The sequence below is a fragment of the Echinops telfairi genome, unplaced genomic scaffold (genome assembly GCF_000313985.2).
Source record: "Echinops telfairi isolate 266 unplaced genomic scaffold, ASM31398v2 ScPeMD7_40;HRSCAF=151, whole genome shotgun sequence".
NCBI classification, from domain to species: Eukaryota; Metazoa; Chordata; class Mammalia; order Afrosoricida; family Tenrecidae; genus Echinops; species Echinops telfairi.
Genome location: NW_022103938.1, coordinates 590,357 through 597,455, shown reverse-complemented (window position 1 = coordinate 597,455; position 7,099 = coordinate 590,357). Strand labels below are relative to the sequence as shown.

Here is a 7,099-nt window from a genome sequence, read left to right as displayed (position 1 = left end):
GAAAATGTTTTGAGAATGATGTACAAGTGCGCTTTACACAATTGATGTGTGTATGGATTGTGATAACAGTTGTATGAGCCCCTAATAAAATGCTAAAAAATAAAATAAAATAGAAAGAAAAAAACACAAACAATATTTAAAAAGTCAGATAAGAAATTTGTTGTGGAAATGAGGAATATTTGAGTCTAAAGCAATTATCATTTATACCATGGTTTGATCCACCAAAATTGCATTCCCTTAAAGATTGAAAATAATGCAACTTTTATTCAGCAGACAGATAAAATGTGAAGAACGATATTAGATCTTAGAGGGCCTACATATATGTCAAAAGAAGTAAAACTTTCGGAGGATGCTATATAGTGATCATTCTGTCAAGAATAAAGGACTCAAAAAGTTTATTTTTGAATATAAAAAGTATACATATGGAACTAGACTTAAAATTTAGATCTAGACTGAAATGAATTCATGTAGACTAGAGTGAGTGAAAAAGTTGTTAGAAGAAGAGAGTCACATTCCAGGTTATTTCATTCAGTGATTTTTATTTTAGAAAACATATCAAGTCAAAATGGCTAAAGAATTGCTTCCGTGTTCTGTGTATTTCTATCTTCCACTTGAAAAAGCATACGGCCAAATTCATCCATTCTCTTTATGAGGTAAGCAAAAAGGATCGCTGGTTACTTCAAACCAACCTATAGAAAAAACCACATACGTTCACTTAAATAACAGATTTACACAATTTCTGTGATTAAGATGAACTCCCAAAAAGCAAAGCTAGAAATTCACATAATCTGACAAGAATATTACCACTTACAGTGCTTTTTCTTAGTGGCTGATGAACAAAGGAATCCTGATTCTGACTTGACAAATGCGTATTCTTGTCATTAAAAATTAAAACCAAATTCTATTATTTTTTCAGAAGACCAATTTTACTTCCAAAATTTACTGTGAGAGACTAGAATTCTAACTTTCTGGAATTTGGTCTCTCTAGAACAGTGGTTCTAAACCTTCCTAATGCCACAACCCTTTAATACAGTTCCTCGTGTTTTGGTGACCCCCCACAACTATAAAATTATTTTTGTTATTTCATAACTGTAATTTTGCTACTGTTATGAATCGAGCTACCCCTGTGAAAGGGTCGTTTGACCCTCAAAAGGGTCGCAACCCACAGGTTGAGAACTGCTGCTCTAGGGGGTGGCATAGTGGTGTAAGTTGGGCTGTGATCTAAAAGGTCAGCAGTTCAAAACCACCAGTTGCCCTCAAGAGAAAGATGGGGATTTTCTACGCCGTAAACAAGCAACTGTCTCAGAAACTCATGAGGCAGTACTACTCTGTCCTTTAGGGTCACTGTGAGTCAGAATCAAATTGATGGTGGTGCGTTTCATTTGGTTCCAGGTATTATAAGAGTTATTAGTCCGGGGTTCAGAGGGAGGGGGAGCGGGGAGGGAGGGAGGAAAATGAGCTGACACCAGGGGCGCAAGTGGAAAGTGGATGTCGTAAGAATGATGAAGTCAACATATGTACTAAAGTGCTGGACACAGATGACATATGTACAGATTGTGATGAGTTGTATGAGCCACTAATAAAAAGATTTTTCAAAATAAATAAATAAATAGAGGAAAGTTATTAAACTTATAGGCCCATATTTTTTACTTCATCAAGATCCTTCTCACACAATAACCAACACTTTTTCCTTTCCTTTATCCCTGAGTTTCTTTTTTAACATTTCAGTTAGACATTTAGTTTAGTATGTGGAATAAACAATATATAGAAATAGTCTATATTTTATTATTCTTAAAATGAATGAGGAGTAAAGATATAATTAACATTAATGATAATATAATTTAAGTAACTGGTATTTCATTTTGTCAGAAAAACTACTTAATAAAAACTAGAGCTAAGAAAAACACTTTTGGTATATACTATCACATACACACAAAAAAGCCATTTTATCAAAATGCCCAAACAAAATTTATCTACCATACAGACTCGAGTATAAGCCGATCCAAATATCAGCCAACGCACTTAATTTCACCACAAAAACTGTATTAAAATATGCTGAAAAACTCGGTTTATACATAAGCATAAATGGTAACTATGTTCTTCCTCTTGGACTCTAGGCTAAAATTTTAATAAACTACAGAATTTTTATTCAGATTCATTCAAATTGATCATCTTTTTCCAGTTTGAGAGCATTAATGTGGTAGTTACATAATCTGTTTGCCAATAAGAGGATTAAGAATGAAGGGGTGATATGACAAAATACCAATTTATAGACTATCGGGGGCTCATGGGGGCGGGGCGGGGAAAAATGAGGACCTAATGTCAGGGGTTTAAGTGGAGAGAAAATGTTTTAAGAATGATGTACAAATGCGCTTTACACAATTGATGTGTGTATGGATTGCGGTAACAGTTGTATGAGCCCCTAATAAAATGTTAAAAAAAAAAAAGAATGAAGGGGTGCAGACTAGTCTGTTAATCAGGTCATAGCCAATAAAGGCCTCTATGTGGGCATGGCCTTCTGAGGATTCTGGAATTTCCTCCTTGGAGGTGCTACTCTCTCTGCTCACTCCCTGAGAGACATTCTACTGACAAGACACATGGCACTACGCTGATAGTCCCGTGTCCTGGGAACTGGAGGAGCCACATGAAGGCCCCTGCCAGCACTAAGATGCTTCTACCGCCACTGAATGGTGCCACAAGACTTTGCACCCACTGGCCCGTGGTCTCCCTGCATTCAGCGTCATTGTATGTGTTTTGCTGAGTCTGAAGACATCTTTACAGCTGGGTATTGGACATATGGCCTAATATCGGACTTTTGACTTGATCTGGACTAGACTGGGATGTTTTCTTAATATACAATTACTCTTTGATACAAAGCATTTTCTTACACACGAGCATCTATGAATTTTGTTTCTCTAGTCTACCCGGACTATAAACCGGTTCTATCTTACAAATCTGGCTAGACCAGAGCAAGTACACTGGTCTCCCCGGACTTGTTTCTCTAATCTACCAGGACTAACACAATTAGTATTTCTATATACCAAGGGGAGTTTCTTTTCTTAAAAAAAAAACCCAAAAAAAAACCCTTCGATTGTGCTTTTGATGGTTTACACCAGGGGTCCTCAAACTTTTTAAACAGGGGGCCAGTTCACTGTCCCTTGGACTGTTGGAGGGCTGGACTATAGTTTCTAAAAAAACTATGAGCAAATTCCTATGCACACTGCACATATTTTTTTTCCTGGGCAGGCCAACAAGGCTTGAGTGACTGATCAATAGAACTGCCAACGTCACTCTGTACAGAGAAAAGAGGGGGGTAGTTTATTTCTTGGTTTCTTCCTCCTTGGACAGCGTCTTGATGATCTCTTTCTTGTGTGCCTCCTTAGTGTTAGACCTACAGGCCTCAACATGCTCAGCCAGGAGCTTCTTGCCAGCCTTGTCTGCCTTCATCTTTTGAATGTGTTCCATGAGAATTCGCTTGTTCTTAAACATGTTCCCCTTCCCCTTCAGGGACAAGCTGTGCTACATATGGCGGTCAATGTTCTTGGACTCCCGGCATCTCCTGAGCAGCCAGTGCAGAATCCTCATCCTTCTCTTCCATGTGACCTTCTCAGGCATGTGAGCATTGGCAGTACCCTTTCGCTTACCTGTGCCCATGCCTGCCCTTCTGGCGGGCTAGGGTGTCTTTGCGGCACCGAGCCCGAGAATGGATGGTCACAGGCTTGCGGATGATAAGGCCATCTTTGATCAGTTTCCAGGTTTGCAGACGGGAGTTGGCATTGGCATTTTCATTGGTCTCGTTGGGGTCCAACCAGACTTGCTTCTCGCTGCAGTGGAGAACGCTGGAGGGGAGCTTAGTCTGAAGCCTGAGCATACTCATGGCTGCTGCCGCAGCACCAAAAAGCACACATCTTATTTTGAAGTGAAAAAACAAAACGGGCAAAAACACCCTACAGGCCGGATAAATGTCCTCAACAGGCCGCATGTGGCCCGCAGGCCGTACACTTTGAGGACCCCCTGGTTTACACAGTAGGTTCGGTTTCCACTCAGTGATTTCTTTACAAATTGTTCAACGACTGGTTACATTTTCACAACGTGAGGGCACAAAGATGATTTGCTAGTTTTCCATTAATTTGATTTCTCTTCCCCTTGCACTAAGTGACCATTGTGGTAAATTCTTGGTAGAGGCAAAAAAATGTTTTCAAATATTTAGAAACTTTAACCATATTATCTGATTTTGTGTTCTATATAAAAATGTACATTATGATAAACACTTTAGAAGCAAAGGCCACTGCATATTTTGACAATGATATCAGTTATTCTGCTATTACTTATTATACAATATACACATAATAAACAATCATACTATTTATCTATTCATTTTTCCACTGCTGGCCTTTGCAGGTTAAAAAGTAATTCCAGAACAATGTAAAGGTTTTACTTTGTGGAGAGCAACTAATTTTCAAAATACCTAAAGGCAGTGCATGGCAAAGGAAATAAAAGTTTAATTACGGAGGGATGCATAGAGAGAATGCAAATGAAAAAGGGGGCCACCCATGTGCACACTCAAACATAGTCTGGCGAAGATGAGAATGGCAACACAGGGAAATTAAGAATCATTGGCTATGGACAAAAAAATGAGAAATGCACACAAATATGCTGAAATGAGAGGTGCAAATTAGGGAGTCTGAAGACAACTAGAGAAAGCAAGTGGGTGAAAGGGAGAGGCATATAAGAGAGAAAGGTGATAGTGACCAGGCAGTTACAAGGGTCTAACTAAAAAGGAACAGCCAGTTGAAGAAAAAAAACCTTTCTGCACGTGTTTTTAAACCACATTTTCCTTCTTTCTTATTTATTTAAAACCACATTCTTTTGTTGTTATTCCTCTCCTAAAAAATGGTTAACCAATACTTATTTCACATTTCTTGTAGAATTTCACAGAACTAGGTTTATTGTTCGGAAGCAAAAATTTTTTTGCAGTAATTGAAGTCCACATATATCAAATATGCCAGGAAGAGAATTCTATATACTTTTAAGTATTAATCACTTTTTCTCTTTATGGAACAGTTCCACTCTAACACATGGAGTGGGGGTGGGGGTCATAAGTGGAAATTAACTCCATGATAATTAACAAGAACAAAAACAACACCCTCCCCACCCCTACTAAGAATGAGATTATCAAGGAAGGGGTGTGGGAGGGTGGGAATGGAAAAAAAAAAAAAGAATGAGATTATCCAAAGTGGGGCAAATTAAGCCTGATAAAATAATCTACTGACATTTATTATTATGAGTGACTTATTAACACTGGTATCAGATTCTAAAATTACTCTTCTTTATAATAGCTGAAAGTAACTTACCATTTACAGTAAAATTCCAGCAGTCTTAATAGTATTTCTGTCTCCTGACTCCTTGCTTCATTTGATAGCTCATGCTCTTTTTCCTATGTGGACTTTAAATCAGTAGCCATCAGTCTGAAGAACTCCTTCCTCTGCTACCACCTATCGGTTTATTTCTCTGCTGCAGCAGAAGGGTATATAGAAAATGTTCTTGCTTACTATTCAGATTAACCAGAAAAATTATTTTAATTTCTATTTATACATTTTTCTATTACCAACTTCCTCATGTCTCCCTAAACCTCCCCCAAAGAAGTTCCACCAAAACAAAAACAACACCCAATCACAGAAACCAAACAATGTATGATCAATGTTCATGCTGAACTGAGAGAATTTCAAAAAGATTTAAACATACAACCATCTCACAAAGCAATTTTCTTTCGTTATAGTTTCCATCGCCACCTTTTCCTACAATCCATGAATAAATATAACTTAAGAGATTTAACTAGTTGGTCTCCAACTCTGGCAAAATCTAAGTTCAGAGTCTACCAAAGGAACTGTGGAAAATGCAGCAGTATAAATGAGTAATTTTAGAAACTAAGAGTGTAAGGGGCTTTACCTTTTTGAGTTTTCAATGTTCTGGACTGCTTATTGCCCAATGGCTCTGAATACATTTAAACACGAACATAAACGCCACCTACATTTAAAATAGGGTAGCATTTGTATGCCCATATAAACACTGGGCATATTTTTTTCAAGAGAGTAATATATTGTTATTTTTAAAAAAGGTCTGACCATGAATGCACATTTCCTCCAAATGTAGACATACATACAAGAATTTAGGAAAAACAGGGAAATCGTTATAGGCGTTTTATGGGGAGCTGACAGCACATAAACTGTTCTGTTTGCTAAGATCCTGGGGTTCATTTCAATTTCCATCCTTGTTGTAACTGAGACTCAGTTTCAAAGTTCTGTATTAGCTACTAAAGACTAGTATCCAATAATGAACTGGTAATAGCAGTAATGGCTTGGCTTTGTTCCACCCTCCCATTACCTTCATTCCCAAAGAAAAACATGGACAGCTTTGCCAACTTAAAATAAGCACAATGACATAAACACCAAAGGCTAAAAAGCAGCAGTATGGCAGTTACATTGTTTCTCCTTTCTTTCTCATTCCTTCCCCCAATCTCACACCCCACCCTTTGACCTCTGGATATGGGATGAGCCTGAGCAGGAGTTGGTGATGTCAGGACTGCGCCGTTCCCACGGATGCTCCTAGAGGCCTGCTGTGCTTCTGGGAACTGGGGCACAGGGATGTCTGTCTGACTGTAACCTAAAACAACAACAGTTCACCCCACCCCTCAGGTTCCCAATCCCACAATAGCCATCATGTATGTATCCTAAATTAGGCCCTAAGAAGTTTGAGTATGATAAAATTTAACAGGAAGTTCATTTTAACAAATCAGTGCTATTTAATGGAGGCAAAAGAATGGCAGTTGGCAACCTCCCTATGCCTTATGCAATTATAATTTATACATTCTAATGCTGTTTCTCTAAGCAAGAGAATAAGGTTCTTCCTGAGCCAGCCTGTTTTCATAAAGTCCTGCAGAAGTCCATTTCCGGTTCCTTTCTTAATAAATTTCAGGTCAATAGTTACGTATTTTTTTCTGAAGATGCTTAGGTAAATGCCTGTCCTATCTATCTATCTATCTATCTATCTATCTATCTATCTATCTATCTATCTATCTATCTATCTACCTACCTACCTA

At 38.1% G+C, this 7,099-nt stretch overlaps 1 protein-coding gene and 1 pseudogene across 6 annotated transcripts in view; both read right to left on the bottom strand.

The window, feature by feature from the left end:
- Positions 1–522: 522 nt before the first annotated feature.
- The window catches only part of RIMKLB (ribosomal modification protein rimK like family member B), a 50,918-nt gene continuing 44,341 nt past the window's right edge, over positions 523–7,099 (bottom strand). For 2 of the 6 annotated variants that reach the window (XM_004717422.3, XM_045290503.1), the window contains exons 7-8: positions 5,355–6,663; positions 523–689 (exon numbers count right to left, since the gene is read on the bottom strand). The gene's annotated coding sequence lies outside the window, so the exon portion shown is untranslated. The remainder of the gene's footprint in view (positions 690–5,354; positions 6,664–7,099) is intronic. The other 4 variants (XM_045290502.1, XM_045290505.1, XM_045290504.1 and 1 more) reach the window with 4 other exon arrangements.
- Positions 2,980–5,335, bottom strand: LOC123521697 (annotated as a pseudogene).